We start from the raw sequence: 26376 nt of genomic DNA, 5'->3' as shown, positions 1-26376 counted from the left end.
CCTCACACTGTTCTCCTAGAAATCTATTCCCCCTTGGGGAAGAAAAAAAAAGAGGTTAGAGTGGGAGAGAGCCAAAGCATAAGAGACTCTTAAAAACTGAGAACAAACTGTGGGTTGATGGGGGGTGGGAGGGAGGGGAGGGTGGGTGATGGGTATTGAGGAAGGCACCTTTTGGGATGAGCACTGGGTGTTGTATGGAAACCAATTTGGCAATAAATTTCATATATTGAAAAAAAAAAAGAAATCTATTCCCCCTTCTTGTTTATAATTTACATGTGTCTCAAGGACCATTAGCCCTATGTCATTTCACTAATAGTATGCATTTATTAAAAGGATGGTAAAATATATAATCCATCTATTAATGGTCATCTCTGGATGAGGAATTATGTTGATTTAAGTCCTCCAAATATTTTAAAATTATTTTGCTCATGTATATATTTTGCCTCAAACATTTTTTTTGAAATAAGAAAGAAAAGCTTTTAATGAAAGAAGCAAGTAAATACAAATTATTTTTCTCTTGATGGCTGGGAAGGAAAGAGGTACCACAGGCATGCAGCCGGTTCTCCCTTTTACTGAGAGACTCTCTGTACGGAAAGAAGACTTGGTCAAATCTCTTTATAAACACGTTAATGACAGATTTCTTGGCAGACACACTAATGGCATTCTCTGATGGGAGAGTCCTTAATTGTGGAATATTTTTAGCATTGCAGAATATACCTGGCCAAAAATTGATCATGGCAAACAGACCAGGAATCTGGTTTTATGGGGTATGGCTTCCTGGAAGAAGTCACATAAGCTCTTGTTGGGGGAGGTCATGGAGAAGGCATGACTGCTGGTTGACCCTCCAGCTGGCCCCGGGGCAATCAGAGGCTCATTGCTCCCTCCCCTGTCCTTGGAGTGTTGGTTCTGCTCACCGTTCCCAGAGCTGGAGCCATTTTAAGGACACAGCCTCAAGAGAGATCATCTGGCCTGAATATGTGACTGAACCCAATGAAGACCTCTGTAAAAACTTTAAAGACTGGCAGCCGAGTGTGGAGACTTACTCTTCTTGTCATCACTCAAGACAAGCCTTGTAAGTTAAGTTCCCCTTGCTTATTAAACCTGCCTTCTATCCATCTAGGGTGGTCAGCCTCTTTCTTCAGTCTCTCCTCACCCTCCATATACTAGGGCCAGCTTGAGAGCCACAGCTATGTAACTATAGGAATAAAGAAGACGTTTTATTATAGAGATAGCTTTCTGTGTGTGAAAGCAATGATTGCATATGTTAAATATTGGCAAATGACACAAGAGAGGACTTAGCAAGCTGAATCACAGGTCCCGAATCCCTCCTTGATGTTCCGTAAAGCCTCAGAAAGGGTAACGTCTCTGATTCTGGTGAGTCTGATCTGAGTATCCAATCCTTTGTGTTATTTCAGAGGCAAAATAAGAAAAACAGCGTCTTTCTTAGGATCCCTTGTGAGTTTCAACCCTTTACTGAAATGGTCTTAGAAATCACTGAACTCTTTCCAGGTAAATAATCAGTTAAATTCAGAAGAATCAGGGAGTGTCCACTCACCACCAGCACTGCTATTTATAACATAAATTAGGTGTATTTTATCAAACAATTGGGCAATGCAGCTTCAGGTCCTTACCCCCCCCCCCCCACCCCGAAAACCAGTTTGCTCTAATTTGGCAGTTCACTGAAATAGTTTTCTGGGAATTGATTTTTAGTGAATTGGACGGCTTCCAGGCGATATGATTAAAAAATAAAAATATTTATGCCCGTTCCTCTGGCATTTCCATGGTGCCTGAGTATAAAGAGAAATTATTGAGAGTTGTGGGAAGTGAATACCCTTTTCCCCAATTATGAGAAATTTCATGTTTTTGATCTGTTATGTGCCTTTTTTTTTTGACCCCACATAATGAAAGATTTTACTTTATGTGTTAAACTTATACACCCATTGGAGAAAATATGAAAAAATAGAGAAAACATATAGATAGATAGATAGATAGATAGATAGATAGATGTGTGTGGATATCTATCTATCTATATCTATCTATCTATCTATCTATCTATCTATATCTATCTCATTTTTGAGAGAGAGCGTGAATGAGGGAGAGGCAGAGAGGGAGGGACACAGGATCCAAAGTGGGTTCTGTGCTGATGCAGGGCTTGAACTCTCAAGCCATGAGATCATGACCAGAACTGAAGTCTAATGCTCAACTGACTGAGCCACCCAGGTGCCTCGAGAAAACATATATTTAAAGTTTTAATTGTAATTCCAGTTAGTTAACACGGTGTAATATTGGTTTCCGGAGTACGATGTAGTGATTCAACCCTTCCACACATCACTTGGTAGGTGTCCATCTCGACAGGTGCACTTCTTAATCCCCATCACCTGTTTAACCCATCCCCCCACCCACCTCCCTTCTAGTAACCATTGGTTTGTTCTGTATAATCAAGAGAGTCTGTTTTGGGGCTTGCCTCTCTCTCTTTTTCCCCCCATGCTCATTTGTTTTCTTTCTTAAATTCCACTTATGAGTGAAATCATATGGTATTTGTCTTTCTCTGACTGACTTATTTCGCTTAGCATAATACTCTCTAGCTCCATCTACGTTGTTGCCAATGGCAAGATTTCATTCTTTTTTTGTGGCTCAGTAATATTCCATTGTGTGTGTGTGTGTGTGTGTGTGTGTGTGTGTGTGTGTGAGAATATATATATAAACATATATATATAAATATATATGTAAACGTATATAAAAATATAAATATAAATACACACACACGTATACACACACCACCCCTTCTTTATTCATTCATCAGTCAGTGGACACTTGGGCTGCTTCCATATCTTGGCTATTGTAAATAATGCTGCTATCACTTTGAATTAGTGTTTTTGTATTCTTTAGGTAAATACCTAGTAGTGCCATTGCTGGGTCGTGGGGTAGTTCTATTTTTAATTTTGTGAGGAACCTCCATCCTGTTTTCCACAGTGACTGCACCAGTTTGCATTCCCACCAACAGTGCCAGAGGGTTTTTCTCCACATCCTCACCAACATGGGTTTCTTGTGTTGTTGATTTTAGCCATTCTGACTGTGAGGTGATATTGCATGTAGTTTTTGTTGTTGTTGTTGTTGGTGGTGGCTTTTGTTTATTTATTTTGACATTGAGAGAGTGGGGCAAGAAGAGGAAAGAGAGAATCCCAAGCAGGCTCTGCACTATTAGCCCAGAGCCCAATGTGGGGCTCGAATTCACAAACCGTGAGATCACGATCTGAGCCCAAGAGTCAGGTGCTTAACTGACTGACCCACCCAGGTGCCCTCCCTCTTTTTTTTACTGGCTGCTTGGAGTTTATTTTCTACTGGGTGCAAGGCACACAGTTACAGGGTGTCAGGAAGGCTTGTGTGCCACTTGGATGGTAGAGTGCGATTCTCTCAACTTCCTTTTTGGTGTTTTGCTGTTTTGATATTGTCTCTGTTTGTGGCAGCCTACTGAGTTTATAGGAGGGGCTCTGATGAGCTTAGCACCTCTTGAATCCTGGTGGTGGCCATTCAGGATTGGGCCCGGTGTTGGCTTTGCCAGGCTGGCCACGAGGCTGCTTCTTCATGGCTTCTAGGACCAAGTCACAGGTGATTGTGTTGCTGAAGGCCTGAGGAGATTCCAAGGGTTCTAGGGACTCAAACACTGTAGCCATGAATAGGAGAGTAGACTTCCCAAAAAAGAAGCTTGCCCACCAGTGACCCATGAGGAGACTGGGGTGGTGAGGGGCAGTACACTCTGTACTCCCCAAGAACCGTTACTGGACATGGAACTCAGGCAGTACTGGTAACAGTCATGGGTGGCCATGAACAAGCCGCTGGAGGGGATGGCTGTTTTTGGGCTGGTGGAAACCCTGGCAGTGACCCCTCACAGCCCTCAGTGCACAATCATGAATGGGGGAGGGGACGCTAGGCCACAGAAACCATTTGCAGAGACTGTTGAAGACAGTTCCACGACTGAGGCAGGGGCAGGGTCCACATCGTAGTTTTGGTTTGTATTTCTCTGATGATGAGTGATGTTGAGCATCTTCTCATGTGTCTGTTGGCCCTCTGGATGTCTTCTTTGGAGATATGTCTGTTCATGTCTTCTGCCCATTTTTAATTGCAGTACTTGTTTTTTGGGTGTTGAATTGTATCAGTTTTTTTCTGTATTTTGGATACTAACCCTTTATCAGATAGTCATTTGCAAATCTCTTCTTCCATTCAGTAGGTTGCCTTTTAGTTTTGTTGATTATTTCCTTTGCTGTGTAGGATCTTTTTATTTTGATGAAGTCCCAGCAGTTTATTTCTGGTTTCAGTGCCCTTGCCTAAGGAGACATATCTAGAAAGTTGCTCCAGCCAGTGTCAGAGAAATTATTGCCTGTGTTGTCTTCTAGGATTTTTATGGTTTCAGGTCTCACAGTTAGGTCTTTAATACATTTTGAATTTATTTTTGTGTGTGCTGTAAGAAAGTGGTCCAGTTTCATTCTTTTGCATGTACCTGTCCAGTTGTTCCTACACCATTTGTTAAAGAGACTGTCCTTTCCCATTGGATATTCATTCCTCCTTTGTTGAAGATTGACCATACAAATATGGGTTGATTTCTGGGTTTTTTAATTCTGTTCCATTGATCTGTTTCTTTTTGTGCCAGTACCTTACTGTTTTGATGACTACAGCTTTGTAATACATTTTGAAGTCTGGAATTGTGATGCTTTCAGCTTCACTTTTCTTTTTCAAGATTACTTGGGCTATTCGGGGGGTCTTTTGTGGATCCATACAAATTTTAGGATTGTTCTAGTTCTGTGAAAAAGGCTGATGGTGTTTTGATAGGGATTGCACTGAATGTGTAGATTGCTTTTGATAGTGTAGACATTTTAACAATATTTGTTCTTGAGATCCATGAGCCTGGACTGTTTTTCCATTTCCCTGTGTCATCTTCACAGAAAACCAACCAGTTTTAATACCTTTTAATACATTTTCTCCATCTTTTCTATATGTGCATAGGTTTTTCTCACATGTTTGTAAATCATTCTGAACATAGTTAAAAACATTTTACTATTCCATTTAGGTCAAATGCTCACTTAAGTTTATTTAAAAAAATTAAGCCTGATAGGGGCACCTGGGTGCCTCAGCTGGTTAAGTGTCTGACTCTTGATCTTGGCTCAAGTCATGATCTCACAGTTTGTGGGACTGAGCCCCACATCAGGCTCTGTGCTGGCAGTGTGGAGCCTGCTTGGGATTCTCTGTCCTTCTCTTTTTCCACCCCTACCCCCTTGCACCTCCCCCCCCCCATAATAAGCACAAATAAAACTTGAAAAATTTAAGCCAGATATCTCTATGAATCGCCCAATTATTCAAATGGACAGAGTCATCAGAAACTCACCAAATTGCTTGTTTTGTTTCCGCCTGATATACACTGGTTCTGTGAACATAATAGAGGGCTTAGAAGAGAGACAGCATTCCCTTTAGTTAGGGGTAACACTTTAATGAAATGTACAAAAGGAACCTGATTAAGAGACGTTATCTCTCAGGTGCATTTCCCTGTCCCTTGGTAAGTCATGTAATTTCCATGACAATTTCCCAGGTGTGATGAGGTTGTGGCTATGGTATCACTATTGTCATCTCTAAGTGGAATAGCCAACAGCCATGGAAAGGCATTACTCCATGTTTCAGGGGCTTTCCATCCTATGTAAAATACTGCTCTCACCTATAGAATTCTGTGTGGAAGAACTGACAGTCGCCAATAACAAATGCATTGTATTCAAAAATATTTTTTGGTTAATACAGTTTGGATTGGAACACATTTTCCCATGTAAATGATGTTAAACATAATGGTTCAATTTCCAGCCAGATGACTAAGAAAGAGTTCTAATAGTATTATGAGTTTTTATTTGCTTCTGTGTTATGATGAATCCTGTGTTCTACCTGGAATCCAAAAGTTCAGTGACACATCACATATAAATAGCATATGCCAATTCTAGTCTTTAAATGCAAATCTTTCCTTTTCCTCTTCTGCCTCACTGTCCACACTCCAGCATAAAAGCAGAGAGGATTAATAATATCAAAAATAATATCAGCTAGCATTTATTGTAGGCATACTATGTTCTAGTCATTGCACTGAGCACATTCTGTGTATTTTATTATTTAACTCCCACTAGTTTCCCCATTTCATGCCTGGGACTAAGAAATTCAAGTGACTTGTCCAGAGAAAAAGAGCTGTTAAAAGGTGGAACCTGGCCTGAGGACTCCAAACCGTCTCCTGCCTACCCCCAGGAAGGACACCCTCTGCAGCCATATTGGCCAAATGTTGTTTCCTTGGTAAGAATCCCCTTACATACCTTCCTCCACCCTTGGACTAGCTCAGTTATCCCTGTTTAGGCTCTCACAGCCTTGAATTTAGAGTACTCGTGACTTTTATGCTAGCATTTGTGTAGTTATGTAATTAATGTCTCCATGCTCCACTAGATGGTGAGTGCCATGAGGAAAGGGACCATATCTGTCTTCACCTTTGTTCCCACGCCCGGAACATGGCCGGGTCTCTATTAATATATTCAGAACAAAAAAATGAAGTAGAAGTGAGAACATTACTTTTATGGGAGCAGAGAAGGAGGTGCATGTGTGGGCAGAATCCAGGCTTCAGTGTCTTGGGGGCAGGGTTGGGCCTCTAATATTGATGATCTAGGGGGGTAGCCACAGGTGCTGTAGCTCTTAATGCTGGGGGGCCCAGGATGTTATTAGGATCACTATTTTACCTGTCAGAACATTATGTCAACCTTCAGTCTCAATAATTGCCTTTGAGAGAATTTCCAAAGAGTCAAGAGGTTTGCCATCTGTACGGTAGTTTCTCACAGAGTTCTGTTTCCATAATCCATTGGTTCTTTACTTTTTATTTATTTATTTATTTTGCATTTGTCCAGCCTTATTGAGGTGTAATTGACAAATACCAATATGTGAATTTAAGTTATACAGCATGTTGATTTGATACATGTATATACTGTGAAATGATTACCTCAGTGTTTTTTTTTTTTTTTTAACGTTTGATTTATTTTTGAGAGAGAGAGAGAGAAGGGAAGTGGGGAGGGGCAGAGAGAGAAGGGACAGAGGATCTGAAGTTGGCTCCGTGCTGACAGCAGTGAGCCCCGTGTGGGCTTGAACTTGAACTCATAAACCTTGAGGTCATGACCTAAGCCTAAACCACCCAGGTGCCAACTCTCCCCCTCCCCCCACCCCGTGTTCTTAATTGAGAGTCATTTGCCAAGGCCTTGATAATACCTCCAGGGGTATTGCCCTCGGTATTAAGTCTCATTCCTGCAAGTTCCCAGTGCAAACACTCTTCTACAGCCGGTCTCATCTCCTCACGGGACGCTGTCCTCCTCAGAGCTTTCCTTACCCCCCCTGCCTGCCTCCAAACCAGTTCCACTTCCCGTGCTCGCTCCCTTTGCTAAACCCTAGTGACCCCGCAAGGCCCTGTAACTACCTTCTCCACACAAAGCCTTTCCAGTCCGACCCTCCCGTACCCGTATCTGTATCTGCTAAGTCGGTGCCATGCCCTCTTCTTGCCTCCTTTTGGCAAAGAAATCTCGCCAGACGGCGGGACTGTCTGCTTTTTCCTGACTCCCCCATCGTTCCCCACCCCCACCCCCTTGACGCTGGCTGTAGTACTGCTTGTTCTTCGGTAGGTGGCACCCTTCACAAACAGAATTCCGGCGGTTTTGTTGTTTTGCTCTACAGGAGAGTGTCCCTAATGAGAGGCACAGATGCCCCGGAGCAGCTACCTCAGCTGATCTTGTTCACTAATTAGAAACATTTGCTTCCTTGGAGTCACAAAAATGTTCCCACTATTATTCTGTTTTGTGAGGGGAAACAATGTGGGTTGTTATTTAAGCGATTCCATTTTCCAGCCCTCCTGTGCTTAGAAGACCAGAAGATACCAAAACAAAGCCCTTCTTGATTATTTTTTGCTTTCAGAGAATAAGGGAGAAATCATGATTCTTCTTCCAATTTTCGTATGGAATTTTTCTTCTCATAAGATGATGACAATATTAAAATTTTGTAGGGGGATCTTTATCATGAAAAACAATTAGAAGGGGAGAATGTTTTTGAAAACACAACGATAGACTGCTAATTGGAAAGAAAAACATCAAAAACTGAGCATTATCATTTAGAATTTGTTCTCTTTAACAAAAATATTTGAAAATTGGTTGCTTTATGAAATGGGGAAATTTGGAACATACACAGGCACATTTGGTACCTGGACTTTTCTGGAAACATGATGCAAGCATTGCACTTACTTAAGACCACTCTCTCTGAGGTCGCGCCTTGACATTTGTTGCTACTCACTAAGGTATCTCACTTGGAAAATAGATGCACTGCCTTTTCTTGTAGTAACCTTCCAGAACTTTGAATCACCACTATAAATTTTATTTCCCATGGGATTTTCCTTGGATCATCCAACCCCTAAGATCACTTTGCCCTCCAACTATCTCCCTTTATTTGTACAAACCAAGTACAGTATAAGGAGTTGAGATTAAAATGTAGCAAGCACATTGAAATGTGTACCTCTGAATATACATTGTGCTCTTCAGAGAAACTGTGGAAGGGTCTATTTATTTTAGTGATGATTCAGTGTCTGAAAACATTTTAACACTTCTCTTTGGGTTTTATTTCAGAGCCTTTTGTAATGGGATAAGCGCTGTTCTTTTTTTTAAATATTTATTTATTTATTTTGAGAGAGAGAGAGAGTGGGGGAGGGGCAGAGAGAGAGGGAGACAGAGAATCCGAAGCAGGCTCCCCCACTGTTAGTGCAGAGCCCAACGTGGGGCTTGAACTCATGAACCGTGAGAGCATGACTTGAGCTGAAATCAAGAGGTGGACGCTTAATCAATTGAGACACCCCGGCGCCCCAAGATCAGCTCCGTCCTGAGGTCATTCCATGGATCCTGAGTTCTTAATTCTTTGTGCACCTTTGCATTCCTGTGCTGTCCAGATGGTATTTATCCCATGAGCTTTGTATCACCCTAGGGGAAACAAACGCACTAATATCTCCTCTCCTCTCTCAGGACAGGTTTCTAATATTCTCTCACTTGCAAGTTCTGTATAGAAGACTCTACTCCATAGAGTGTCTTCAGGTCAGTGTCTGACCTGAAAGATAAGTAACTTCAGTGGTCTCTACACTGCCAGTGTGTTCAGTGGTGGCCTCTTCCATTTCTGTTGGAGTCCCTCATCTCTGACGTCAAACATGTTCAGGACTAGAAACGTATTCTCTAATTTACATAAAAATATAGTGTCTTGTCATCTCTGTAATCTCCCTCCATTTTCAATTTTTTCATTCTTTATGAAGGCTTGCCATGTTTTATTACAGAGTGTTTGGACTAAGTGTCAATTATCATAGAGAATTTAGGTTATTCCCAATCTTTTCATAATTTCCTACATCCGCAAACTATTGTATTTCATTTATTTATTTTTAAGTGTTTATTTATTTATTTAGAGAGGAAGAGAGAAAGTGCATGCATGCAAGCGGGGAGGGGCAGAGAGAGAGAGGAGAAAGAGAATCCCAAGAAGGCTCCACACTGTCAGCATGGAGCCCAACATGGGGCTCAAGACCATGAACCTGTGAGATCATGACCTGAGCTGAAACCAAGAGACAGACACTTAACCAACTGAGCCACCTAGGCACCCCCAAAACTATTTGTTATTGTAGTCGCTCTCAACACCTCTTATATTAATTTCGTCTGTATCTATTGCTTTGGGATGATCGTAGAAACACATCCTTTGCAAATGTATTCGCTCGCTTATTAATTGATAATTGGTTAACAGGTTCCTTCATTCATTTCTTCATTCACTCAACTGCCATTGACTGAGCACATATTCACTGCAGCCATTTATTACTGCACTGGTGACAACAGCAGGAAGACACTAGATCTAATTCAGTCCCCAGGGAGCTTGCTGCCTGGTATGTTGCCACTTTGTAAGGGAATGGAAAGTAAAATACGGTTCAGGAAGTTCCTGCTGTGTTACTTTCACTTTCAGCTACTTTCACTGATGGAATTTCATTTAATCCTCACACTGCTTTTTCAGGTTGGGCGTAATTAGAGTAATTTCTATTTTATTCCAGTGGCAAACATGGGGGGAGGTGGGATTTGAACCCAGAGGTTCAGCTGATCGGGCCACACCAATGTGGACATGACTATCTTGGCTTCAAAGATTGGCTGCCTCCATCGTATTCAGTTCCCTTTTGTTAATCATCCTGCCATATTTCAGCTCAGACTTTACGGTAACAAAAATAGAAACTGAGGGGGCGCCTGGGTTGCTCGGTCGGTTGAGTAGCTGACTCTTGATTTCTTGGTTGGTGAGATTGAGTCTCACATGGGGCTCTGTGCTAACAGCATACAGAGCCTGCTTGGGATCCTCTCTCTCTCTCTCTCTCTCTCTCTCTCTCTCTCTGCCTCTCTCCCACTCTTATACACATGTGCTCACTCTCTCAAAATAAATAAAATAAACTTTAAAAAATTATTAAAAAGATAGAAACTGAGAATAATATTAATAGCCAGTCCTCACGTAGTATTTACTCTGTGCCACTCTTCTAAGTGATTTTATATATATATATATATATATATATATATATATATATATATACACACACACACACACACACACACACACACACTCACACACACACTCATTTAACCTTCACAAAATCGGGGCGCCTGGGTGGCTCGGTTGGTTCAGTGTCCAACTCTTGATTTTGGCACAGTTCATAATCCCAGGGTTGTGGGATCGAACCTCACATCAGGCTCTGTCCTGAGCACAGAGCTTGCCTAAGACTCTCTCTCCCCCTGTGTCCCTCTCCCCATTCACACTCGCTCTCTCTCTCTCTAAAAAAAAAAAAAAAGAAAAAAAGAAAGAGAAAAGAGAAACCTTCAGAAAATCCTATGAAAGAGGTATCATCCTTATTTTATAGATTAGGAAACAGAAGCAGAGACAGCAAGAAGGTGGCTGAGTTGGGATTTGAGCCCAGACCGAGTGTCAGGGTCTGTGGCGTGGATGACAACACCATGCTGTCACTGACCAGTTGAACCCCCACTATGTAACCGGCGGCATAGCTCCCTCATCCCACAACACTTGACCGGATACGGCTGAGCGGTTCCTGTCCCTGTGTCCACGTGCACGTGGGTCCTCCTGGAGCTGCTGCACATGAGGTACGGGCTTTGGCAGGGTCGCCCTGGAGCTTTCCACTTGGACCTCGCACCGGCCACCGGCAACAAGTGACTGACATGGCTTCTCAGGGGCACGGCAATATCAGAGTCACCAGGTCTCTTCTTTACAGTGAACTTGCCTTGATAATGCCTATGGCAACGTGGTCTTTTTTGTAAATATGGAAGGAAGGATTTTAGAAGCCTGCTTGGCTTTGGGTTACAAAAATGCTTCGGCGTCTCCCAGTTTATTTAGAAGTACCTCCATCTGTGTGTACCAGCTTCCCACCTATTTTCCTTCTAGCTCGGGTTTGCTGGAGACTCGGCATGGGCCCACATGCTGGGCTTGCCAGTTGATTCTTTAATCCCCACTGCCTTTGGGTTACACACGCGACTCTTTGAACGTAATTTGATTTTTTTTTAAAGTAACTGCATTATTTTTAAACAGACTTTTTTAAAAAAAAAAATATCACAGCTTATTTTATGGACTACAAATGGCAGACCTTCAAGCCTGGGGGGGCTATTTCAACAATGAATATATGTTTATGAAGATGTAGCTGGACAGCCATGGCATAGACAGCCTTAGCTGTAAGAAGTCTCTCATACAGCAAGATCCTTTTATATCTGAGCAGTCTTGTAGTATAGGTAAATTGCTTTTGGAGTCAGTTTTGGCAGGAACATAATCTGTTGCTCGAAGTCATGCCATGGACGAGAACCTTCTGGGCCTTTTGCTTAGCTCGCACGATGCAATTTACACTTCCCCGTCCTAGTTAAGATGAAAGTGGACGTTCAATTAAAATGTTGTGCAACTACTGAGTTAAAAAGCCAGAGGACAACAGTTAAAAAGAAGAGATCCCTCCCAATAAGACACTGTGTGTGTGTGCGCGCGCGTGTGTGTACATGCATGTGTTTGTACGTGTGTTTGCGTGGTTAAAACAGTTCATACATTAGCCTTCTGTCAGAGGAACTTTCCTCGAACTTGTCCCTTGGTTCGGGCCAGTGCAGATGTCTCTCTGTGACATGCCTGAAGGGCTCTTGACCCCAGGACTTGCTGAGGGCGAGGAGCACATTTGTTGAGAGTGGTTGCGTCTACGCTGGGGAAGAGAACCAAAGACTCGTCTCTCCGTGGGAAGAAATGGTGTGCGGAAAACAAAAACAATATATTGTTGTAGTGCTCTCCAGTTTCCTTCTCACAAAGGGGTTGGTAAAAACTCTGAGCCAGCCGTGTCTAGAAAGCGCTTTGTTCTGTCACGCCTGTGTTCCCTTTTTTCTGGTTGTTCTTACTCTGCTGGTCCTGCTTGGCTCCAGGTGATTGAGGGACGTCACTTTCTTGTGTCACAGGCCATATTGCTATTTGTTGGGAAATTCTCTTTCTTTACGTCTATACTGGCTCTGAGCCCTTTGTTTAGTTTTATTAGTTTTGACTTTATCATTAAGTCTTGTATCAAAGTACTATAATACTTATACACATGTAAACGTAATACAATAGGACTAGGAAGTAATAAGGAAAAGTCACTTCTCGTTCCTCCCACCCTTTGTTCCAGCCCTCCCTGAAAGTGATCCTGTTAAGCTCTTTTAGTTGCTGCTTGTACTATTTATTATAGTGTTTCTTTTTTTTTAAGTTTATTTATTTATTTATTTTGAGAGAAAGAGAGAGAGAATCCCAAGTAGGATCCATGCTGTCAGCACAGAGCCAGACGCGGGGTTCAAAACTCCTAAACCGTGAGATCACAACCTGAGCTCAAATCACTAACACCCAGGTGCCCCATTATTTATTATAGCATTTCTTTTTTTTTTATTTAACTTTATTTTTTATTTTTTAAAATTTACATCCAAATTAGTTAGTATATAGTGAGCAATGATTTCAGTAGATTCCTTAATGCCCCTTACCCATTTAGCCCTTCCTTCCTCCCACAACCCCTCCAGCAACCCTCAGTTTGTTCTCCATATTTATGAGTCTCTTTTGTTTTGTCCCCCTCCCTGTTTTTATGTTATTTTTGCTTCCCTTCCCTTATGTTCATGTGTTTTGTCTCTTAAAGTCCTCATATGAGTGAAGTCATATGATTTTTGTCTTTCTCTGACTAATTTCACTTAGCATAATGCCATCCAGTTCCATCCACGTAGTTGCATATAGCAAGATTTCATTCTTTTTGATTGCTGAGTAAAACTCCATTGTATATATATACCACATTTTCTTTATCCATTCATCCATTGATGGACATTTGAGCTCTTTCCATACTTTGGCTATTGTTGATAGTGCTGCTATAAACACGGGGGTGCATGTGTCCCTTCGAAACAGCACACCTGTATCCCGTGGATAAATGCCTAGTAGTGCAATTGCTGGGTTGTAGGGTAGTTCTATTTTTAGTTTTTTGAGGAACCTCCATACTGTTTTCCAGAGTGGCTGCACCAGCTTGCATTCCCACCGACAATGCAAAAGAGATCCTCTTTCTCCGCATCCTCACCAACATCTGTTGTTGCCTGAGTTGTTAATGTTAGCCATTCTGACAGGTGTGAGGTGGTATCTCATTGTGGTTTCAATTTGTATTTCCCTGATGATGAGTGATGTGGAGCATTTTTCATGTGTCGGTTGGCCATCTGGATGTCTTCTTTGGAGAAGGGTCTATTCATGTCTTTTGCCCATTTCTTCACTGGATTATTTGTTTTTTGGGTGTTGAGTTTTATAAGCTATCTATAGATTTTGGACGCTAACCCTTTATCTGATATATCATTTGCAAATATCTTGTCCCATTCCATTGGTTGCCTATTAGTTTTGCTGATTGTTTCCTTCACTGTGCAGAGCTTTTTATTTTGATGAGGTCCCAGTAGTTCATCTTTGCTTTTGTTTCCTTTGCCTCCGGAGACGTGCTGAGTAAGAAATTGCTGTGGCCAAGATCAAAGAGGTTTTTGCCTGCTTTCTCCTTGAGGATTTTGATGGCTTCCTGTCTTACATTGAGGTCTTTCATCCACTTTGAGTTTGTTTTTGTGTATGGTGTAAGAAAGTGGTCCAGGTTCATTCTTTTGCATGTCGCTGTCCAGTTTTCCCAGTACCACTTGCTGAAGAGACTGTCTATTCCATTGGATGTTGTTTCCTGCTTTGTCAAAGATTAGTTCCCCATACGTTTGTGGGTCCATTTTTGGATTCTCTATTCTGTACCATTGATCTGAGTGTCTGTTCTTGTGCCAGTACCATACTGTCTTGATGATTACAGCTTTGTCTTGATGATTTGTCTTGATGAGTACAGCTTGAAGTCTGGGATTGTGATGCCTCCTGCTTTGGTTTTCTTTTTCAAGATTGCTTTGACTATTCGTGGTCTTTTCTGGTTCCATACAAATTTTAGGATTATTTGTTCTAGCTCTGTGGAGAATGCTGGTGTTACTTTGATAGGGATCACATTGAATATGTAGATTGCTTTGGGTAGTATCGACATTTTAACTGTATTTGTTCTTCCTATCCAGGAGCATGGAATTTTTTTTCCATTTCTTTGTGTCTTCTTCAATTTCTTTCATCAGCTTTCTTTAGTTTTCAGTGTATAGATTTTTCACCTCTTTGGTTAGGTTTATTCTAGGTATTTTATAGTTTTTGGTGTATTATAGTATTTCTAACTAATATGCTTATGCTGATTGTCTGTACTTGTTCCCAATTGTAGACATTTTTCATTCATTGTGGATGAGGCTTTCGCTGTCTTTCTTCCTCACCCCGTCTCTGCCCTCACTGCTTATTCTGCTCCTGTCTCCACCCTCATACTCTAGTTGTGCCCACAGTTTTGGTGAAATCATTGCTTAGCATTTGCAGCATCATGACCATATAAGTTGTTCACTGCAGATGCAAGTAATGTGCGACGATTGCATTTCCTCTCTTGTGTAACTTTTTAATCTTGATGTTGGCAATTGCCTTATCTTTTCGTTTGCTTCGTTTACTATATGTGCATTAACGATTTGTTTTCCAGATGCTTCAATAGATTTGTCAAACATCTTTCAATAATTTTTTAAGCATGTAAAACAGTTGAAAAAAATCTGTGGGTTCCATTCCTTCACCCCCATCTTCCTTCATCTTCCTCTGGCCCCTCGCCCACCCTGGAGACTTTGCCCTCTGGGCCTGTAGCACAGGAATCAGTGTGGGACTTCTCAGGTCTTGGGCCAATTATTTTGCAGATTCCTTGTCTTTCCTGTCTATATCTTGGTTTTCTGAAGCACAGCCTTGCATGAGAAGCATGTTTTTGAATTCTTGGGCAGTCTGAAAATGTCTTTATTGTATGCCACCTTGATTAATTAATAGTGTTGCAGGGTATAGCATTCTGTTCACATCTGTCAGGATTTCGAGTCCTTGTTTACTGTCTTTTATAATGTAGCTTTTTTTTCCCTCCAGCTTTATTGAGGTATAATTGACAAAATTGCAAGATACTTAAAGCGATAGGTTTTTCATCAAGAAGACCCTTGTCCTGGCGTGCTTGGGTGGCTCAGTCGGTTAAATGTCTGATTCTTGACTTCAGCTTGGGTCATGATCTCACGGTTTGCCCGTTTGAGCCCCACATTAGGCGCTGCGCTGGCAGTGGGGAGCTTCTTGGGATTCTGTCTCCCTCTCTCTCTGCCCTTCCCCTACTTGCTCTATCTCTCTCTCTCGAAATAAATAAAAATAAACCTAAAAAAAAAGATCCACATCCTTCAGTTTTGGAAAATTGTTTTGTTTCCTTAGCAATTTCCTTTCCTGTTCTTCTTTTCTGTTTTCTCTGTCTGGATCTTCTGTTAATTGGATCATGGATAGCCATTCTAATTTTAAATTAGAATTAGGCATCCTAATTTTCTTTCTTTTTTCTTTTTAAAAAAATTATTTATTTTTAAATTTACATCCAAGTTATATAGTGTGTGTGTATATATATATGTGTGTGTGTGTGTGTGTGTGTGTGTGTGTGTGTGTGTATACGTATGTATATACATGTATATGCGTATACATATATATGTATATACATATACATATATATAGTGTTATATAGTGCAATAATGATTTTAGGAGTAGGATCCAGTGATGATCCCCTACATATAACACCCAGTGCTCATCCCAGCAAGTGTCCTCCTTAATTCCCCTGCCCATTTAGCCCACATTCCCACCCACAAACCCTCAAGCAACCCTCAGTTTGTTCCCTATATTTAACAGTCCCCTATATTTTATCTCCCTCCCTATTTTTATATTATTTTGCTTCCCTTCCCTTATGTTCATATTTTGTACCTTAAATTCCACATATGAGTGAAGTCATATGATATTTGTCTTTCTCTGACTAATTTTACTTAGCATAATACCCTCCAGTTCCATCCATGTTGTTGCAAATGGCAAGATTTCATTCTTTTTGATTGCCAGCCAATATTCCATTGTATATATACACCACATCTTCTTTATCCATTCATCCATCGATGGACATTTGGGCTCTTTCCATACTTTGGCTATTGTTGATAGTGCTGCTATAAACATGGGGGGGCATGTGCCCCTTCAAAACAGCATACCTGTATCCTTTGGATGAATACTTAGCAGTAAAATTGCTGGGTCGTAGGATAGTTCTATTTTTAATTTTTTGAGGAACCTCCATATTCTTTTCCAGAGTGGCTGCACCAGTTTGCATTCCCACCAGCAATGCTAAAGGAATCCTCTTTCTCTGCATCCTCATCAACATCTGTCATTACCTGAGTTGTTAATGTTAGCCATTCTGACTGGTGCGAGATGGTATCTCATTGTCTTTTTGATTTGTATTTGCCTGATGATGAGTGATGTTGAGCATTTTTTCATGTTAGCCATCTGGATGTCTTCTTTGGAGAAGTGTCTATTCATGTCTTTTGTCCATTTCTTCCCTGGATTATTGTTTTTTGGGTGTTGAGTTTGAGAAGTTCTTTATAGACTGTAGATACTAGCCCTTTATCTGATATGTTGTTTGCAAATATCTTCTCCCATTCCGTCGGTTGCCTTTTAGTTTTACTGATTGTTTCCTTCACTGTGCATAAGCTTTTTATTTTCATGAGGTCCCAATAGTTCATTTTTCCTTTTGCTTCCTTTGTTTCCAGAGATATGTTGAGTAAGAAGTTCCTGTTGGCAAGGTCAAAGAGGTTTTTGCCTGCTTTCTCCTCGATGATTTTGATGGATTCCTATCTTACGTTTAGGTCTTTCATCCATTTTGAGTGTATTTTTGTGTATAGTGTAAGAAAGTGACCCAGGTTCTTTCTTTCGCATGTCACTGTCTGGTTTTCCTAGTACCATTTGCCAAAGAGACTATCTTTATTCCATTGGATACTCTTTCCTGCTTTGTCAAATATTAGTTGGTCATATGTTTGTGGGGTGCATTTCTGGGTTCTCTATTCCGTTCCATTGATCTATGTCTATTTTTTGTGCCAGAAACATACTGTCTTGATGATTAAAGCTTTGCAATATATCTTGAAGTCCAGGATTGTGATGCCTCCAGCTTTGGTTTTCTTTTTCAGGATTGCTTTGGCTATTTGGGTCTTTTCTAGTTCCATACAAATTTTACGATTGTTTGTTCTATTTCTGTGAAGAATGCTAGTGTTATTTTGATAGAGATTGTATTGCATATGTAGATTGCTTTGGGTACTATTGACATTTTGACAAGATTTGTTCTTCCAATCCAGGAACATGGAATATTTTTCCATTTTTTGCTGTCTTCTTCAGTTTCTTTCATAAGCTTTCTATAGTTTGCAGTGTATAGATTTTTCACTTCTCTCACTTCTTAGATTTATTCCTAGGTATTTTCTGGGTTTTGGTGCAATTGTAAGTGGGGTTGATTTCTTGATTTCTCTTTCTGCTGCTTCATTATTGGTGTATAGAAATGCAACTGATTTCTGTGCATTGATTTTAGTATCCTGCGATTTTACTGAATTTATGGATCAGTTCTAGCAGTTTTTTGGTGGAGTCTTTTCGGTTTTCCATATAGAATATCATGTTGTCTGCGAAGAATGAAAGTTTGACCTTCTCCTTGCCAATTTGGATGCCTTTTACATGTTTGTGTTGTCTGATTGCTCAGGCTAAGACTTCCAAAACTACGTTGAATAACAGTGGCAAGAGTGGACTTCCCTGTCTTGTTCCTGACCTTAGGGGGAAAGCTCTCAGTTTTTCCCCATTGAGGATGATATTAGCAGTGAGTCTTTTGTATATGGCTTTTATGATCTTGAGGTATGATCCTGCTATCCCTACTTTCTTGAGGGTTTTTATCAAGAAAGGATGCTATATTTTATCAAATGCTTTCTCTGCATCTATTGAGAGGGTCATGTGGTTCTTTTCCTTTCTTTTATTGATGTGATGTATCACATTGATTGATTTGTGGATATTGAACCAGCCCTGCATCCCAGGTATAAATCCCACTTGATCTTTTAATAGATAGGTTAATAATTCTTTTAATATATTGTTGGATCTGGTTGGCTAGTATCTTGTTTAGAATTTTTGCATCCATGTTCATCAGAGAAATTGGTCTATAGTTCTTCTTTATAGTGGGTTCTTTGTCTGGTTTTGGAATCAAGGTAATGCTGGCCTCATAGAATGAGTTTGGTAGTTTTCCTTCTATTTCTATTTTTTGGAACAGCTTCAAAAGAATAGGTATTAACTCTTCTTTAAATGTTGGTAGAATTTCCCTGGAAAGCTATCTGGCCTTGGACTCTTGATTTTTGGGGAGAGTTTTGATTACTAATTTGATTTCTTTCCTGGTTATGGGTTTGTTCAAATTTTCTGTTTCTTCATGTTTCAGTCTTGGTAGTTTATATGTTTCTAGGGATTTGTCCATTTCTTCTGGATTGCCCATTTTATTGGCATGTAATTGCTCATAGCATTCTCTTATTATTGGTTGTATTTCTACAGTGTTGGTTGTGATCTCTCCTCTTTCATTCTTGATTTTATTTACTTGGGTCCTTTCCTTTTTCTTCTTGATCAAACTGGCTAAGGGCTTATCAATTTTGTTAATTCTTTCAAAGAACCAGTTCCTGGTTTCATTGTTCTGTTCTACTGTTCTACTGTTTTTCTTTTTTTATTTTGATAGCATTGATTTCTGCTCTAATCTTTTTATTTCCCATCTTCAGCTGGTTTGGGGTTTTATTTGCTGTTCTTTTTCCAGCTCTTTAAGGTGAAAGGTTAGGTTGTGCATCTGAGACCTTTCTTCCTTCTCTAGAAAAGCCTGGATTGTTATATACTTCCCTGTTATGACCACCTTTACTGCATCCCAAAAGTTTTGGGCTGTGGTGCTATCATTTTCATTTGCTTCTATGTACTTTTTAATTTCTTCTTTAACTTCTTGGTTAACGCATTCGTTCTTTGGTAGATTGTTTTTTTAATCTCCAAGTATTTGTTGTCTTTCTAAATTTTTTCCTGTGGTTGATTTTGAGTTTCATAGCATTGTGGTCTGAAAATGTGCACGGTATGATCTTGATCTTTTTGTACTTGCTGAGGGCTGATTTGTATCCCAGTATGTGATCTATTCTGGAGAACGTTCCATGTGCGCTTGAGAAGAATGTGTGTTCTGCTGCTTTAGGGTGAAATGTTGGGCATATATCTGTTAAGTCCATCTGGTCCAGTGTGTCATTCAAAGCCATTGTTTCCTTGTTGATTTTCTGCTTAGATGATCTGTCCATTGCTATAAGTGGGGTGTTGAATTCTCCTACTATTATGGTATTATTATCAATGTGTTTCTTTATGTTTGTGATTAATTGATTTATATATTTGAGTGTTCATGTTGGGGGCATAAATGTTTACAATTGTTAGATCTTCTTGGTGGATAGAACTCTTAATTATGATATAATGCCCTTCTTCATCTCTTGTTACATCCTTATTTTAAAATCTAGATTGTCTGATGTAAGTATGGCTACTCTGGCTTTCTTTTGGTGGCCGTTAGATCATAGATGGTTCTCCATCCCCTTACTTTCAATATGAAGGTGCTTTTAGGCCTAAAATGGATCTCTTGTAAACAGCATATAGATGGCGGATCTTGTTTTTTTATCCTTTCTGTTATCCTATATCTTTTTTTTTGAGGCATTGAGTCCATTGACATTTAGAGTGAGTACTGAAAGATATGAATTTATTGCCATTACGTTGCTTGTAGTGTTGGGGTTTCTGGTAGTGTTCTCTAGTCCTTTCTAGTCTCTGTTGCTTTTGGTATTTTTGTTTTGTTTTGCCTTTTCTCCCTTCAGAGAGTCCCCCCTAATTTTCTTGCAGGGCTGGTTTAGTGGTCGCAAACTCTTTTAGTTTTGTCTGGGAAACTCTTTATCTCTTTTTCTATTCTGAATGACAGCCTTAATTCTTGGCTGCATATTTTTTCTGATTCAGCACATTGAATATATCCTACCACTCCTTTCTGGCCTGCCAGCATCCTAATTTTCTAATCTTCTATACTATTCTTGGCTTTTTCATTGTACCTTTCCAACCCTCATAATGAGATTTTAAAAATTTAGCTGCACTGTTTTTCAATTTCAAGAGTTCTTTATTTTGATTTTAGATTTTTTAAAAAAGATTTAATTTTTAAGTAATTTCTATACCCATTGTGGGGCTTGAATTCACAACCCATGCTCCACTGACTGAGACAGCCAGGTGCCCTGGTTTCTAATATTATATTTTTTCTTTCTTGTTTTCATGGATGCAGTATCTGTCTTTAACCTTTAGCATATTAAGTGTGGTTTGATATTGATCTTCTGTGTTCTGTATTCACTCAACCATTTGTTCAGCAAATTCTTCTTGAATACCTGCTATGTGTCTGACATTATTTCATGCTTAGAGATACAGTACTGCATGCAACATGGTCCCTGCTTTCATGGAATGTTTATCCAAGAATTTTTTTAGCCTGAGACATTTATTGAGAATGAGATGGCGTGGGTACTTAGAGGAGAGAGATGAAGAGTTAACTTTAGGAAATGTATTAGTTTGCTGTTGCTGCTGTAACACATTACCATTAACTCAGTGGCTTAAAACAACAGAAATTTGTTCTCTAATGGTTCTGGAGGTCACAAGTCCAAAATTTGTTTTACCAAGCCTGCATCAAGGAATAGGCAAGGCTACATGTGCTCCCTAGGGAGGTTCTAATGGGGAGTCTTTTTGCCTTAACTTTTCCAGATTCTAGAATTTCACTCCTTCCATCCTTTGGCTGGCCCTTTCCACCATCTTCAAAACCAACAGCCTTGAGTTTTACTTTAGGCATCATTAGTCCATATGTCAATGCCTTCTTCTCTTATAAGGACATTTGTGATTACATTTAGGGCCATTTAGGATAATCCAGGATAATCTCCCCATCTCAAGATCCTTAACATACAAGGTAACATTTACTGGTGCCGGAAATTAGGACTTCAAAATCTATACAGTCCATCATTTAGCCTCTATAGGCACTTTGAATTTGAGACACTTCTTAGACATTCAAGTAGAATGTCAAGTGGCAGCTGGTATGTTAATTTGGAATGAAGGAAAAGGTCAGGGATAATAATCAGTTTATAGGTAATATTCAAAGTTACAGGTTGGGGCACCTGGGTGGCTCAGTCAGTTAAGCATCTGACTTCAGCTCAGGTCATGATCTCACAGTCCGTGAGTTCGAGCCCCGCATCGGGCTCTGGGCTGATAGCTCGGAGCCTAGAGCCTGCTTCAGATTCTGTGTCTCCTCTCTCTCTGCCCCTCCCCTGCTCATGCTCTGTCTCTCTATGTCTCAAAAATAAATAAAAACATTTTTTTAAAAAAATTTTAAAGCCACAGGCTGAATGAGATCACTTAGCAAATAAATACAGAGAAGGAATTGAGGATTATTAAGCATGGGTAATTCCACATAGATGTTGGAAAGCGAGGAGAAACTAATAAAGTAGACTAGTGAGTAAAAGCTAGTGAGGTAAGAGGAGAACCAAAAAAGAAAGAAGGGTGATTCTGAGAATATCAAGAAGAAAGTAAGTGAGAAACTGTATGAAATTGATAATAGAATCAGGAAACTTGATGTCCTTAGTGATCTAATTGCAGTTTTGGTGGTCTGGTCATTGCCTGATTTGAAATGGGCTGTTAAGAATGGGAGCAGAGAAAATAATATAGCAATAATAGATAGCCCTTCTGAGAGTGTGGTGTAAGGGAGCATGAGGCACAGAGCAGAGTAGCAGGAGGAAAAGTCGGTGTCGAGATTTTTTTTTTAAATCAACTTTATTAAGGTATAATTTCCATGTAATAAAATGTACCTATTATAAATTTACAGTTTGATGAGTTTTTTACACCTGGGTAACCACCACTGCAATCCAGATTTATAACATTTCCATCATCTCCAAAACTTCTGTATACTCTTTTGCAGTCAGTCTGCCCCCATGCCAGGTAACCGCTGATTTTCTTTGTCATAGTGGATAAGTTTTGCCTGTTCTAGAGTTTCGTATAAGTGGACTCATGCACTATGTAGTCAGTTTCTTTTGTTCATCATAATGTTTTTGAGACCCATCCTCTTGTGTCTACCTCTACTGCTTTTTATTGCTGAGAGGTATACAGATATATCACCTTTGATCATCCATTTATCCATGGACATTTGAGTTATTGGGACATTCTGTCTTGGAGCTATTATGAACGGAACTGTAATAAAACTCATACACAAGTGTTTGTATAGAGGTAGGTTGTCGTTTATCTGGAGGAAATATTTAGGAGAGCAGTTACTGGGTTCTATGGTATTTTATGTTGATTTTAAAAAGTATATGGTCAATTGGCAAGAGGTTGTACCATTTTACAATCCCACTAGCAATGGATGAGAGTTCTACATCTTTGTCAACACTGATATTGTTACTTTTTAAAATCGTAGCCATTCTAGTGAGTGTATAGTGGTATATAATTGATATTTATTTATTTATTTATTTATTTATTTATTTATTTATAGTTTACTTATTATTTACTTCGAGAGAGAGAGAGAGAGAGAGAGAGAATGAGCGAGCAGGGGGGTGCTGAGAGAGAGAGAGAGAAAGAGAATCCCAAGCAGGCTCTGCCCTGTCAGCATGGAGCCCAACTGGGGGCTCGATCCTATAAACTGTGAGATCATGACCTGAGCCGAAATCAAGAGTCGGATGCTTAACAGACTGAGCCACCCAAGCACCCCTCATTGAGATTTAATTTGAAATTCCCTAATGATTAATGATGTTCAAAATATTTTCATGTGTCTATTTGTTATTTGTTTATCTTCCTTTGTGAATTACCTATTGAAGTATTTTGCTGGTTAAAAAAAATGGGTTATGTGTCTTCTTTTTTTTTTAATTTTCATTTTTATATTTTAGAAATAGCACAAGCAGGGGAGGGGCAGAGGGAGAGAGAATATTTTTTTTTTAATTTTAATTTAATTTATTTTTAAATTTACATCCAAATTAATTAGCACATGGTGCAACAATGATTTCAGGAGTAGATTCCTTAATGCCCCTTACCTGTTTAGCCCATCCCCCCTCCCATGAGCCCTCCAGTAACCCTCTGTTTGTTCTCCATATTTAAGAGTCTCTTATGTTTTTGTCCCCCTCCCTGTTTTTATATTATTTTTGTTTCCTTTCCCTTATGTTAATCTGTTTTGTGTGTTAGAAGTCCTCATATGAGTGAAGTCATATGATTTTTGTCTTTCTCTGAGGTATACACCCACACACACACACACACACACACACACACACACACATACACCACATCTTCTTTATCCATTCATCCATCATTGGACATTTGGGCTCTTTCCAAACTTTGGCTATTGTTGATAGTGCTGCTATAAATATTGGGGTGTATGTGCCCTTTCTAAACAGCACACCTGTATCCCTTGGATAAATACCTAGTAGTGCAATAGCTGGGTAGTAGGGTGGTTCTATTTTTAGTTTTTTGAGGAACCTCCATACTGTTTTCCAGAGTGGCTGCATCGTTTAGAGGGAGAGAGAATCTGAAGCAGGCTCCATGCTCAGCCTGTTGTGGGGCTCGATCCCACAACCCTGGGATCATGACCTGAGCCAAAATCAAGAGCCAGACATTCAACCAACTGAGCCACTCAGGCACCCCTGGTTGTTTGTCTTCTTATTGAGAAGTAAGAGTTCTTTTCTGGGTACAAATCCTTTGTATATTTTCACCCAAATTGTGGTTGACCTTTGCATTTTTTAATGTGTCTTTCAAAAAAAATTTTTTTTAATTTTAACTTAAAACATATTATCAACTTATTTTTTTAAGGTTCTTTTGTTTTTGTCTTTTATGTTTTGTGTATGAAAAATCTTTGCCTATCTATGGTGGTAAAAATGTTTTTGTATGTTTTCGCTTGAACTTTTATGGTTTTTGCTATTATGAGTAAATTCTGTGCATACAATGAGGTTAATTTTTGTTTATATAGATATCCTTCTGTGATTCTTTTCTCAGAGAATAGCCTTATCATGTTTGTCAAAAATCAACTGACCATATGTCTAGGGGTCTATTGCTGTTTCATTGTTCTATATGTTTATCCTATGTGAACATTAATTCAGCTTATCCTAGGTCTTGAAATTGGGTAGTGTAAGGCTACGAACTTTACTCAAGTGTCTGAGGACCCTTGTCTATCTTCTCATTAAAATGATAATCACTTAAAAGCACATTAGAAGCGGAGATAGAGTACATGGGCTTAGGGCTATGATCTAACGTTTTCATCGAGAGAATGACTATATCAATATCGGTTGAGTTCTCTCCCCTTTCATGCTGTTCAGTTTCTTTAGATAGGTACATGTTACCATCTTTCCTACAGAGTATATGTCTCCCAGCAGCAGGGTAAGGGGATGTACACCCAACGTTTACTAGGAAGGCCTTCCTTCATCCCTGAAGCTCCGTGTTTCAGCCCAGTCCTCCACTAGCTGCTACTTGTAAGTCTCTCTGCTCTATTTTCTTCAGAGACTAAACTTCCAGTCTCCTAAGCAATGGGAGGACAGCCAGGGCCTGTTTGCAGAGAAGTAAGGAAACGAGAAGGGCCCTTAGTGTCTGATCACTCGTTTCTTTGTGTACAGATTTTCCTTCTTAGGTTTCATTCCACTTCCTGGTTCCTGGTGCGTCCACTCCTTAGCCTTTCCGAGGTACTGTGGGTGATTTGGCTCTGTTTTTAAAATAATTTTTCTCTTAGATACTGGATTTTCTCACTTACTGGCAGTCATCTCTTCCCCATTTTTTTCTTTGTCTTTGTGCATTTTTAGTTCCTGTAATTTATTTTAGTGGCACTTCAAAAGGTGGTAGATAATGGCCATTCTTCATTTCACCCTGCTATGTCAGATGTACCTTTAAGGTAAAGCTCTTTATTTTTTTAATTGAATTGAATTGTTTTTACAGTTTATTTATTTTGACAGAGAGAGAGAGAGTGAGAGCGAGAGAGTGCATGCATATGCACATGTGTGTGCAAGCTGAGGAGGGACAGAGAGAGAGGGAGAGAGAGAATCCCAGGCAGGCTCCACACTGTCAGCACAGAGCCTGTCGCAGGGCTCAAACGAACTGTGAGATCATGACCTGAGCCGAAATCAAGATGCTTAACTGACTGACAAACCCAGGCGCCCTGGTTTGTTATCCTTTAAAGGATGCTTTGTAAAATGCCTGTCGCTGACTACCTGATAATGACTTATTTTTCTACTTGCTCATTGTCATTGTCCTGCTCTCCAACCTGCAAATTCTGGGCTGGGTACCTTTGGGCCCTGCTTCTGGGTTCTGAGTTCTTTGTTCTTCTGATGTTGCACCAGTGGTATTGCATGGTGGTGACAGATGTCGCTTGGGTGATTTCTATGCCTTTTGGTATAAAGAATAACTTCTTAGCTAGAAATGATTTTCCCAGAAGCATAGACAACATTAAACATCACCTTAGACTTGAGCAGGTCTGCAGGATTTTTCCTACTTTCACGGAGTCTGCGTATGCATATTCCCTGTTTTAAACAATGTGTGTAACTCACATCAACTAGAGCCCTTGTTCCTTTCATATCTAGTAAGTTTACTTGAGTGCCTTGAAACCATGGTCTGTAGAAATCTATCACCAGCAAGATTTCTGAAAATTCACAAGGAGCTCGCATTTGGAAGGTCTCTGACAACTGCATCTGTGTTTTTCTTCTGGCTACGTTGCTACAGCCTAGATGTGAATTGAGACCTCTCCAAATTCCAAAGCACCACCCTCACTCAAAGCATCTGTAAGTATTGAATTGAAAAGGGTTTTCACTGAGTAGAGAGTGACTTGAGAATAATTTGATTTGGGGAGAGGTTGAG

At 40.0% G+C, this 26376-nt stretch overlaps 1 long non-coding RNA gene across 1 annotated transcript in view; it reads left to right on the top strand.

Annotated features, from left to right (window-relative positions):
• The first annotated feature begins 907 nt into the window (after positions 1-907).
• LOC122233126 overlaps positions 908-26376 on the top strand; it is a 41936-nt gene continuing 16467 nt past the window's right edge. Inside the window, exons 1-2 of the long non-coding RNA XR_006210600.1 lie at positions 908-1072; positions 6156-6315. This is a non-coding gene — a long non-coding RNA (uncharacterized LOC122233126). The remainder of the gene's footprint in view (positions 1073-6155; positions 6316-26376) is intronic.

Source organism: Panthera tigris, chromosome D4 (genome assembly GCF_018350195.1).
Source record: "Panthera tigris isolate Pti1 chromosome D4, P.tigris_Pti1_mat1.1, whole genome shotgun sequence".
In the NCBI taxonomy this organism is placed as follows: Eukaryota; Metazoa; Chordata; class Mammalia; order Carnivora; family Felidae; genus Panthera; species Panthera tigris.
The sequence above is the reverse complement of the archived record's forward strand: the minus strand, read 5'-3'. Positions and strand labels throughout refer to the sequence as shown.